Source organism: Mauremys reevesii, linkage group 2 (genome assembly GCF_016161935.1).
Source record: "Mauremys reevesii isolate NIE-2019 linkage group 2, ASM1616193v1, whole genome shotgun sequence".
Classification (NCBI taxonomy): domain Eukaryota; kingdom Metazoa; phylum Chordata; order Testudines; family Geoemydidae; genus Mauremys; species Mauremys reevesii.
Window position 1 is genome coordinate 102,912,271 of NC_052624.1, and position 13,270 is coordinate 102,925,540.

Genomic DNA, 13,270 nt, shown 5'->3' on the forward strand with positions numbered 1-13,270 from the left:
GTCATCTTTTGAAAAGCATGTTGTCAATTCAGTATGCTGTTGCCATTAAACATTCATTACATTTACAAGAAGAGGAGAAGATTAGTGTTTCCCAAATTAACACTTGGCTGATTGTGATGACAGCCTGGAAGGGTTTTTGGGGTTTTTTTGTTGTTGTGTTTTTGAGCAGTGAAGGAAGGAGGAGTGTGACGGGGCGGGACAGCCCCGCACTGGTACAGCAGGGGTTAACCCTTCTTTGCTAGCAGAGGAAGCCACGCCCAGGAAGCTCTGCTGGGCATGCTCCAACTGGCAGACCGGTATAAAAGCCTGCAGGTCTGCTCAGTCTGGGCTGGCCACCGGGGGAGAAGGATGCAGACCGTCAGCTCCTGCAGAAGGAGAGCCCATGAGCCTGGACCGGGGCGTCAGCCGAGCAGAGGCCACCCCGGAGACCCCGGGGAAGGACGCCAGCCATGAGGGACCTACGGGGGGAACCGCTCCCACAACGCAGACGTCCGGCTAGACAGGGTAGGAAGTGACCCAGGGGGATTGTCGAGACTGACAGCCTTAAAGCTGCAGTACCGCTCGGCGTGTTGCGGGCGGATCCCCGCCGAGCGGGCGGCAAGGAGAGCTTGCCACAATCAGGGCCCTGGGTTGGGGCTCGGTGGAGAGGGCGGGCCCGAGTCCCCCTACCCCACCCCTTAATACCCCGCTCCGAGGAGGGGGTTGTTGGACTCTGGCCACTAGGCCGTGCTACCCTGCCCCGAAGGGGGGGTTTATGGACTCTGGCCGCTAGGCCATGCTACCCCGCTCCGAGGAGGGTTGTTGACCCTGGCCACTAGGACCCCGCCCGAAGGGGTGTTTATGGACTCTGGCCACTGGGCCGTGCTACCCCACCCCAAGGGGAGTTTATGGACTCTCTGGGCGCGGGCTGCTAGGCCCCAGCCCGCCCCTGCCACAAGGGGGTGCTGGGGTGCCAGACTCGTCACAAGGAGAAAGACACAAGTGAAATTGTCCCCTCTAATATGGCTCTGAAATATTCAATAACTCCTCAGCCAGCCATGCAACACAATTTTCCCTTCTTCAATACAACTTTGTGCAGTTTACTAAATTAATTATGATCTACATTGGTCCATAGCTTCAAGGGTTATGCATGGCCTCTCACACTCCTAGGAAATTCATGAATAAGTAGGGACCAGACTTGCTCCTATTTAAGTTGATGCCAAAATTCCCATTGATTACAGTGGAGCAGGAGCAGGTCTCTTATCATTCAATCCTGCTGACCAGTGAGGAAAATCAACTTGCTCCTAAGGCCAAAACTGCAGTAATCGTTCCATATTTTTTTAAGGAAATAGCAATAGATAAATTTAAAGTCGCAATTCTGTATTTCCAAATTGTTGGCTGAAACAATAAGAATAAGTGTACAGTTTGTTCACTTATTCCTGAAGGTATCATGGAGGGCAAATCATCAATATCTAATGTTTCTACTTGGAATGGCATCATAAAATTAGATAAACAGTGAAACATAAATCAGAAGTGCTGCCAAAAACTGATGCAGTGATTTAGAAAAAACATGCCAGACTAGTAACCAAGCACACTCTTGTTTGTTCCCTGGAAATAAAGAAGAAAATAACCATTTGATATCTTCAGTAATACAAGTATTGATTGATTGCATCCTGTAATGTTTTCTTATGTATCCTCTAGAATACCACATGAATCACTGGTTCATCTGTTTTAGATGGTGGTTTTAGTTATTCTAAATTATTTATATTGACAGTTGAACAAAGGAGAGCAGCACCTGAATACTATAGGCCCCTTCTGCTACTTTAGGCCTGATTCCGTAAAGTACTTAAGTATGTGAACAATCCCGTTACATTTATATTTGTGCTTAAGTACCTTGCTGAATTAGGGCCCGGTGTTCTTGCTCAAAGCACCAAGACTTCTGCCTGGAGACGTGCACAATATTTCTCTCAGACTTCAAAATAATTTCAATAAATCCATGTTTTCCAGATTCAGAATAGCACATAGATCATAAGATCATCACCTCTGTACTATGTGCAGGAAGAATTTGTGAACATAATACAGAACTTCAGGAAGGAAATGGCATAGTTCTAGTGGTCTTTGTCATCCATTTGCTAACTTAACCTGTGAAGCTTCTCTTCTGAGGGTTGCACTTTGCATAAATATTTAAACAGTTCTTGGGTAGGAGAGTGACTGACTCCATAACCTAGTGGTTAGGGTACCCACATTAAAGACTCTGAGTCCGGTCCAGTCCCCCTACTCCAATCACTTCCATTATTTATCCACCATGGAACAGCTTCAACAGGAGAAATTGAGGGAGTCCCACATAACAATATCCACTTACTCAGTGGTTAGATGTTAGAGCATTCTCCTGAGTGGTGGGAGGACCCTTTCTCCCTTCTGTCTTCAGTGGAGGGGAAGAGATAATTGAACCTGGGTTTTCTATATCCTAGGCATGTGCTCCACACCACTGGGCTAAGACTTATAAGGTGAGGGCTGCTCACATCCCCACCATCTTTTCCTTCCGCTCCTCAGTTTTGCAAGGGACCTGATCAGGTAGGTAGTCTCTTGAGCACACCTACTGGTTCTGGCTCCACACACAACTAGGCAGTCAAATGCCTCTCTTCCCTAGTTTTGTGACTTGCTCTGGGGGCATAAACATCCAAATGCTTAGAGGGAGGCAGCAGGGCATGTGCCTAGAGGCTGAATCGTTGGCACATAGGGAACTTTCAGTACAAAAATGTAGATGCCAAATGAATTTTGGTGGGAGTTTTGTCAGTTTCAGTGGAGCCAAAACTGGGACTTAGGCACCAAAGTCTACGGGCCAGGGCTTAGGTTCCTACACATAGGCTGTTATTTTGATGAACATACTGTGAATCTAATTAAAACTCAAATCCGATGAATTTCACATGGTTTCATGTTCCTCCACAAATAGTTTTGTTCAGTTTTATATTTAATCTAACTTGAATGGAAGGCTGCAACCACATTAACAAGCCAAGAATCACAAGTACAGAGGAGTAGAAAATTAAGGTAACCTGGTGTAAAAACTGTGCATGGCATACACTGGAGCACGCAGTCACTCACACTGCACTGAAAGCGGGCAAACCTTTGCCTGTTTGGTTCATGATGGCAAACTTCAAGAGGTTTAGAATGTCGGTGCAGTTCAGATGGCACCTAAATGTTTAGGTGATTACCAGTATCTGAACATCTTAGCTCTACACAACCAGGTGGAAAAATCTCCTCTCAGGGGAGATTTTTCAACGCTTTTGTGGCTTGTCCCATCATGCACCCAGAAATGCAGAATTGGGAGGAAAAGAAAGGGAGAGAATTAGCCAAACCTCTTCAGACTTCAAAAATGGTTCATGGCTGGGTTTTGTTCAGAGCTTCTTGTGGGTTCTTCTTCTTTCAGAAGCAGTTCATCCTTCCTTAACTCCCCGTGCTTTCCAGTTACATGAGAAGCACGGGGAAAAAAAGGTTTCAAAATAGAATCAGGAACACACTTAGATGCTGGATATGTTATAACTCTGCTAGAAAATGCACTTTTCTGAGCATCAGTCAGCATAGTGTTGATAATGACTGCATTTTACGAAAGTTAACTATATATCTCGTTAAAGCATCTGTGATTAAGTGCTTTTGTTATGCCCTTTTCTTACAACTGGGGGAGATCAGGCATACAGGTTATGCAATAAGGTCACATAGAGAATCCATGTCTGTATCAGGAATCAGGCGTTAAGGGATCACTGTGCTTAGACCATTAGCCCACATCATTGTGGTGGAAAGCAGATCACTAAATCTAAATATATGTTAGCATCTGTTTAAATTGCAAACTCCTCTTGCATTTTTAAGCTGCCCTACTGAAATGCACTCGTGTCAATTTTTTCTGAAACAATTTTGCTAAATTTTATACGTTATTGCTGTAATATGGAATCATATTCTGGTTTTATGTATGGACATCTTTTGATGTGTTGAGCTTTTTCTGTATATTTGTTATTCATGGAATCATAATTAGAGATGAGAGGAGGGGGAGGAAACTCATTAGATCACCCACTCTATCTCCCATCACAGTAAAAACCAAATAAAGCAAACACAAATTACCTGTATAGAAACAGCCAATGAAAATGATATGCAGAATTATAACATTCTCAATGAAAGTCTCTTCTCAGAGGCTATATGCGACACACAGTAGGTGTTGCGGTGGTTTCAGAGCCGTGCTGCAGAGGGAGTTCAGAGGTTTATGTGATCGCCTTGTTAAAATCCTACCACCACCTTGTAGGTGGGGTTTGGTTGACTTGCCAATAGGGTGACCAGATAGCAAATGTGAAAAATTGGGACAGGGAGTGGGGGGGGTAATAGGAGCCTATATAAGAAAAAGACCCAAAAATCAGGACTGTCCCTATAAAATCGGGATATCTGGTCACCCTACTTACCAACTTCTGATGGAATCCACCCGTGTGATGTCCTGCCCCTTTAAATATTTGAACATTCTTCTCCCCCCGCCCCCAGTAAAAAACCTCAATTTTGTGTTGGCTTTAGTTTTGCAGCCAAATCAATAAACATCACTTCCACAGCAGCTAGGTGTACTTAAATGAGCTCCTCTGTGTCTGTATCTCTTTCTCTGCTAGGCCAAATATAACCCCCACTCTAGAGATGACTTAACCATCCTTACCAGAAATGACACATCCCTAGGGCTCATAAGAATACCTCTGAAGACTACTTTTTTGCTTTTGATACAGAATCATGGGGAAGGATATCTCCAGGCACCCCTGCAAGGACTTTGTCTTCAAGTCCACTCCCAGTTGAGTACATTATCAACAAACTGGGCTAAATTCTGCTCTTAGTCACAGCTGTGTAAAACCAGAGCAACACCACTGGTGTCACAAGAATTACTGCAGATTTTACATGGGAGTCAATGCAGAATTATGTAGTATAGTTACAGAACAAAGTATTGCTTTCTAGAGCAAGTCCACTTAATACAAGCTTGTTTGCGATGTGGTTCTGTCTTCCTGATAGGTTATTGTTAGAGTATTTTTGTTGAGAAAAATGAATAATCTTCTTAATTCTTCACTTATCCTGTCCAGGAGCTCATGCATCCCAAAGTACAGAGGGTTTATCACAAGCTATTGTAAGATTGGGGTAGACTTTTGTAGTGGCAAAATAGTATCTCCTTACTCTCTCGGTTTAGAGAAATGAGAGATTATAGAACTTTTGCCTCTAGGTTGCCAATCTGAATTCAAACAGGTTGTAATGACAAAGCTCTTCAGTGGTATATGAGTTTTTGACTCTCTCCAGTTTCCAAAGAACAGGAATCCCTGCCACCCCCAGTTAGTGTACTGTTTGACATTTTCAGGATTGAGAGCTAGAGACAAAGGAGCATGGATACTGAGCCTGATTCTTCTCCAATTTATACTGGTGTAGATTGGGAGTAACTCCATTAAAGTCAATAGAGTGACACCTACAAAAAACTTAGTGAGATCAGAATCATGCCCTCAATACTACTGTTGTGTTATCCCTTGTCCCCTTACCGTAAAATCCCTCCCCCACTTGGAGTGGTCCATTCAGCTGGGAATTGAGGCACATTGGCAGGATTGCATGAGAGAGTCTCATAATGTCAATACCCAGGCAGTACATATTCTGAGACTAAATACAAGGCTTCATCTTCTAGGGCTGTCGGTCTAGTACCTTCCAACAGCACAAAGGAGAGACGAAAAAATTAAAAATAACAAAGAGCGGCAGCCACACCAGAAGCTTTCTAATAAAAACAATATTGAAAGTCCTGTAGAAATTAGCATTTCTTGGTTTTGCTGGATACAGTACAATGCATTTGTAATCTCCCTATTATAATGTTGTTGCCTTAATATTTTCCCATAATTTGTGTTTCATGTGTGAGATCAACCATAAACATGGATTGTATTTTGTTAAACATTAGCTTAAGTAGTGTACAGTACCGGGTCACTGAATAGCAATTCAATTCCACTTGCATATTTCCTTTCCCACGTGGAACACTCAGTTAGTTAAAATGTTTGAAAGATATTTTTTTGTACTTTAAATCATTTGAGTCCTGACCAGTTCTTTGATGTTTAAATCTGATCATGGTGACACTAAATTAGAGCATTAGCTAGTAGCACAGAACAGTGTCACTAGACAGCTGGTTGGCTCTGAAGAACACTAATAGTGTATAGAATCTGTCTTCTGTAGGTCATCACTTCAAATCTTAACTCAGATGTCATTTCAGAGTTGGGTAACATCTAAAGTATGTTTGCTTGCTTGTCCTTTTTAAAATATGTTGGTGGTGTGATAAACTCAGGACAGACAGTTGCAAGGGGACAGGGTAGGAGTCAGTCCCAGAGGGTTAAAAGACCCTCCTCCTTATCAACTGAGAGACAACTACAGGTCAATCAGGTTCAGCTGAGAAAGGGTTACCGAGGTAGCAAATTAGAATCAGCTGAGGGGGAGCTACCTGAAGGTAATTAGGACCAGGTGATTCCAACTTGGGGCTGCCTGAGACCTTTTTAAACCCCTTCCTGGGAGGAAAGAGGCGGGGAAGCAGAGAGAGAGAAGGAGTCTGGCTGCCAGGAGTGTTGGAGCAGCAAGCCTCCCCAGGAGGAGCGGCAGTACGCTCTCCCACAAGGCAGGGAAAAAATTACTTTAAATAAGGCTGGTGGGAAGACAGGGAACAGACTTCCCCTGAGTCCTAAGGGGGACTGCAATTGCCCAAGCCTGTCTCCCCAGGGCTAAAAACAGCAGAGGCTGGGGAGACTGAGAAGGTACTTTGCCACAGTGGTCTCAGGCCAATTCCTAATTCACATGCTTGACAAAAAATTTAACAGAGAGCAAAGTTTACATGGGCACCATGGAGAATGAACTTCTGTTCCTTTCTTTGCTGTCTAATATATTTTTACATGCACTAATTTCAACTTTAAAGAATAAAACAATCCTTCTGAACCAGTCCTGTCAGAGAAGGTGCAACATGCAGATCCATTGATCTGAGAACTATGAAGCCCATTGAGAGCAGTAGCCTGTAGGGCATGGCTTCCCACTGATTACAGTGATCAGTCCTCAGCAAAGCCAAACTCCTGTAGAGAACATAAATGCTAAGCGTGATCGAAAGCAGGAGGAAAAAAGAAGGGAAAGTCAGTAAAACAAGAGCAGTTGGAATAAAACTAAAAATCAGAAAGCTAGGAGTAGTATCAGTAATGTTGAACCAATTAAAGAAAGTCTCTAACAAAAGACAACTAAAAAGAATAACTAGCTATAAAAGGTAAGCTGTTCCAAAAGAAAAATCAGGATTCAATGACATGCCATAGCAAAACGATACATCTTTGATACAGAGACAATAGGTCTTTTCAAGACCAATACCCTTGAGTGTTCTCTTATGTAGAATTGGGTATTGAGTGTTCTCTACATAAGAGAGGCTGGAAATCCCATTTGTTGTTCCATTTATCCTTGTGAGTAGTAGTATGTAATATAATAATTTGCACATATAAAATACATTCCTCTTCAAATTTAGTCCTGTCTGACAGATTTTCTGTGGACAAACTTAACTTTTTTACAAATGTATTAATTTGTATTTGTAAGCACCAAATAGCTTTGTCAAATGTCAGCTGCTAATGTTCATAACCTGTTGGCTTTGAGTAATTAGTATCCATTTTTCATAGTACCATAAGTTGTTGGTCCTTAAGTGGTCACAATTAAACTATTTGCAGTTTTGAAAGAATGTGCTAGTTTGAGAGACTCTTCCTACACAACCCAAAGAACTTGCTCCAGGAAGCGACTGAGATAAAAGATCCATATTTAGCACTATTCACTACAGAGCAATACCACTGCAATATAAAAAGTCTCTGGAAGAACTTCTGTATAACAGATACTGTCTTGCCAAGTTATAACCAAGGGTGATAAACAGGGTTGTGATCTTGGCACAGAGCTTGAACTAGCCAAAATCGATTTTAAATATATATATATATATATAGCTGGAACAAATTATAGCTTCGCCACAGTTGAAAATCAAAGACTTAGAATTTGGCAAGATAGCTAATGGCCAGAACAAGCTACAGTGATTGAAGAAAACATTAGCTTGTTTGTATTCTATAATCACAGTAGAAATACCTCACAAAGTAACCATAAATATCTTCTAAAAAGAATATGACTGAGAGAGGAAATTAACAAGTACCAGAAAAAAGTGAAGTAAGAGCAGGTACACTAGGAAAAAAAAAATCATGGATTGATCCACTTTTAGACTGTGAAAGTGGCTGAATAGAATTGTTAGACTCTTAGTCTTTCAGTTCACCTGCAAAACAGAGACCAGTTGATATGTAATAAAATACAATGATTTTATTTGTTAAAAGCGCATGCAATCGGGGGAGGGGAGGAAAGTAGAGTTGTGTGATAAGTCTGGGATTTTAAAAAAATCATGAGGGAGTTGGGTGTCTGACTCCCTTTTGAAAATCCCAGCCTAAAGCCTAGGCTTCAGCTGGAAGAGCAGGAAATTCAAAGTCGTTTCACATCCTGTATGACACCTCTTCTAAGATCTTAACCTCATCTAAGAGGAAATTATTCTGAGACAAGAGAGGACTTATAAATACCACTAGAGGAGATAGTGTGCTTACTGAATTCTGAGGAGCCAAAGGCCAGGTTTGTCTGATATGAGACATCAATCTGCAAGCACCAGATTACAAACCAATGAAGCAGGTGCCTTTATCGAAACAAACAAGGATGATGTGGAAAATGCAGCAGAAGCAAGAACAGACATGAGAAGGATCCTGGGGCTTCAGAAGGACACATGTCCATCTGTCATCCATAGTATCTTACTCAATGTAACAAGCCATGTCCACGGTCTTCCACCCTGAGCTGTGACACCACTCATTTAACATAAATCAAAACAAAATTGAGTTTGACCATCTGATTAATATGGTGTTCTAGCTGATAGGAAAAATACAAGACTAGTTGTAACACTGTCTGGAGTGACTCAGGAAAGATTGTCAAAAAGCAGGGCAAAAACCCCAAACTGGTTGTATGTTCTATAATTAGATTTCACCAACTCAGTAACAAGTGTGAACTCCAAAAGCACTATGTAACTCCATAGGGAGTCAGTTAAATAGTCCCCTTGGGCACTGCAGTCTATCCTGCCACCCAGGCAAGCTGGACTATGTAGTAGATGGTCCCTTTACACCAAAAATCACAACAACCTTCAGGTTACTTCCAGTCCCACAGGACCAATCACTTCCCCAGGTCAATTGCACTCAGATCTCAAACCAAAGACAATGCCTGTAATAAATCCTGTAATTAACTAAAGATTTATTAACCAAGAGAAGAAATAAGTTATTTACAAGGTTAAACAGGAAACATGCACAAAAATGAGTTGCAGTGTGTCTTGGAGATAGCTGCATCTCAGTGAGGACTGAGGTGAATCGACTTTGTAAAATGCTTTGGGATCATTTGGGTTGAAAGATGCTATATAAAAATAATGTATTAAAATGTACTGCAAATTTATGGGGCAGCATTTGTTTCATAATTACTTACAAGGTTTTTTAATGTTACATTTCACGCAGTCACTTTGACAACTTGGATACATCAAAACTTAACAGTCCAAAAGCAATATTAAGCTGGGGGAATTTTTTTATGAAGATGATTCACTGTTTAAAAGCCATTTTGTTTTCAGTGGTCAGTCATTTGAGAGAATTAAAAGGCACATTGATTTAAATGTCTTTCTTCCACACCTCAGGGGTATCTTTGGGGTAATTTAGCAATGAAATATTATCTCCAATCCACTTCCACAACTGGCTTCTCATGTACTGCAGTACTTAGCAAAATACATGTAAGCCTTGTGAGGTTAAGATGACCTTTGTCTTTCCCTTAAATTAAGATAAAGAGAACATTGTTCAACATCATGGAAATTTGTGTTTAGGTTAGATCAAGGGTAGCATGCTTTGGTTTCTTCCTGTTTTTCAGGTGCTCCTGAGAATGAAACTGTAAAATAATGCTGCAGAAGAGAACTTTGCTTCCTTCTTCATGCTTTGACTGTAAGGATTTAGGCTCAGATCCTCAAAGGTCTGAGTGAGGTTGGTTAGTCCTAGCGCAGTGGTTCTCAAACTTTTTTACTGGTGACCCATTTCACATAGCACGCTTCTGAGTGTGACACCCCCCCCATAAATTTATATATATATATATATATATATATAAACAACTTTATAAATGCAGGAAGCAAAGCGGGGTTTTGGGTGGAGATTGACAGCTCGCGACCCTCTGAGAGTTCCCGACCCCCAGTTTGAGAATCCCTGCCCTAGTGGAAGAGAAGCTACCTCAAAGTATAATTTTATCTCTTGGCCCTTAGTCTGAAAAGCTTGGCCACCAATATTCTAAGAATTATACATCCAATCCATAAACAGAAGTGCCATATTATTCATATGTCCATTACAGTTTAACCAACAAGAATATCCAATTTCAGCTAATATTCACAAGGATCTTTATTATGAATGAACTACAGAACAAGTCTATTTTCAGAATGTATTCAGGAAATCCATTTTGAATAGTGAATGAATACAAAAAATCATAAAATGCTTTCACAGTGGATTGATTTAAATTGACATTTAAATCACCAATTTTAATCATGATTTAAACTAGCAAGCAGGAAACATTCATGTTTTAGCATTTTTTTACTATTTTGTTATTTTCCTAAAGAAAGGTTGATTCTCATTGATTGGTGATGACTAAAATATGTTTATTTGCAACTAAATGTAGCCTTGACACTAAATTTAGCGCTTATTGCTAACCAACAGGATACACTGTACCTATACATATTTATTTAAGAAATTATATAGCTAACTTACATTCATTCAAGTTCTTAATTTTTTACAATTTTTATGATAGAAAACGTTGAATGATGCATTTCTTATTTATAAGATGTTTTACTTGTGATTTGTGTCAAGCTCTAATTGGAGAGAAATTCAAATGCAAATAAAAATGCACATAAACCATATTTAATTTTTTTTTAAAAATAAATAAAACTACCTTAACTGGGCTGGTTAAATAAGGGGAAAAAACATTTATCAAAACATGTTTTACTTAATAACTCAGTTTTAAATGTAAAGGATGTATCTGCGGTTACTGAATTGAACTGATTGTTTCTGGCCCCATGTCCGTCAAGAGTTTAGAACCAGCAGATCTCATCTTCTAACACTAGTTTTATGCATCGATTGGAAGAGTAAAACAAGCTTTCCTGCTTTTTCAACACTCATGTGGTTCCTTAACTTTGAATGAACCAGTTATTGAACTGAACTAGTTGAACAAACTGAAATGAAGAAAATATTCTCTCTGCACCTGTAGAAGAGGCTACGGCTGTCTAAAAGCTCATTTAGCACATCAAAAAATTCTAATTCCAGGTGCTTAGCCAGTGACTTCTGCCAGTTCAGTAGCTTGACTTTCTTTAAAACTTGGCAGCAAACATACCGTTTAATGTTATTTTTAATAGTTAGGCTTTAACATAGGTTGTTGATTTTCAAGTTTAATTTTAAATAGATTTTTTAAAAAGCTATTTAATGTAAATTTTAAAAATCAGATGTTTTTAAATCAATTTTTAGTCACCCTGGATGCCTGTTATTGAACTGATCATTCAAACTGTCAATCTTGACTTTTAAGAACGTTTCAAAAAGGAGAACCTAGAAACTTCACGTATTTCCATCTCTTTAAGAACAAGTAATAAGGCAAGACAAAGAACACACACACAAAAACCATAACCCTCTTTGGAAATAAATATATACTCTGCCTATAAAACCAGAGATACTAGTTCATTTATTTCTCCAAAGGATGTGCCTCTTCACTCCTTTTCAACTAATACACCAAAATCTGTCTCAATTTACAGGGCTCTGGTGGTGGCATATCTCCATGTTTTCATCTGCTAAGACTGCTCTGTTATTATGCATTACATGCGCTCTGCTCTTGGCAGCATACTTTGGGGTATTCACTTCTACTGTAAGCAGACAGCTTAGATTAAAGGGAAGCTACTACATGTGAGCTAGCAGTAATCAAATCCTTCATGTGCCCTTAATGGGGAAAAATAGAGTTTTTTTAAGTCAGATTTAGGTTGGAGGAGATGAAAAGGGAGTGAAAAACATCTGCACTGTCTAAAATTTCAAGTTGGCAGTGTTAGAAGCTTCATGAGGGGGTGGAAAAACATAGTATTACATAAAAATGATACTTCTACTGTAAAACTATATAGCACATTTCATCCGAAGGTCCCTGACCATTTTATAATAATTAATTAAGCCTCAAAGCATTCCCATGAAGCAGGATGTGCAACCTGAATGACACCTTTCCCAAATGACCTGAATTTTGGTCTCTCTTTGTAGGATCCAAAAGTTAATTGGAAAAAATGTGGGTCCCAAATATTCAGAGAGATCTACGGTACGCGTACTTTTTATTAAACCAAAGCAATTTATCCCTACTGTAATCCTCCCACCAAGATGTCTGCTACCAGTAGGGGAAGGAAACAGATTACAGATAGAGAATGATGGAGCTATAGCTCACCCCCCTCTGCCCATTTTGGCTGTGGGGCAGGTTTTGCCAATTTCCTTCATACACAGTTCCACGTGATGCAGATGCAAAGATCTAGATTTTTTTCCTATTGATTCTTCAAGTGCTTTGAGTGTTTTCAGTTACATCTATGAATAAGAGGAGTTTCTTTCTTCAATCTGTCCTTCAGGACCACAAGTACTTTTCTGGATACTTCTGCATCTTTATGAATACAGTCAGCAAGGTTCTGTTTTCACTTATACCACCATAAAGCTAGAATAACCCCACTGAAGTCAGTGAAGTTATTTCAGATTACCCTCTGTGATACCAGTATCAAACTCCATTTCAGTGAGCCTCTAACTGTACATTGATGTATCAAAATATTCATGGTCTCTGAGTCAGTATCAGAAACAATTGAAAATGTCTGTGATATTTACATCAGTTCAAGTTGTTCATAAGGCCACTTTCCTACTGCTGCTCACTAACTGGGTTTGGTGCTGTCACATATAGCAAAAAACATGTTTAAAATGCTTCCAAGATCCCTTCGTTCTGCTCCAGAACCTTAATTCTGGTGATGATTTTGAATAGTCCATTCTTACAACTTGCTTTGCAGGCATCTGTATCTCCACATGCTAATGCTGTGCTGCTGCATCTCCTTATCCAACCAGGGTTAGCGTAGAAACAAAAATGTAAGCATGTTTTTCTTTACAAGGTACTTTTAAATGAACAATTTTACATAGAATAAATGCACAGTTCAAAATAGTGAAAA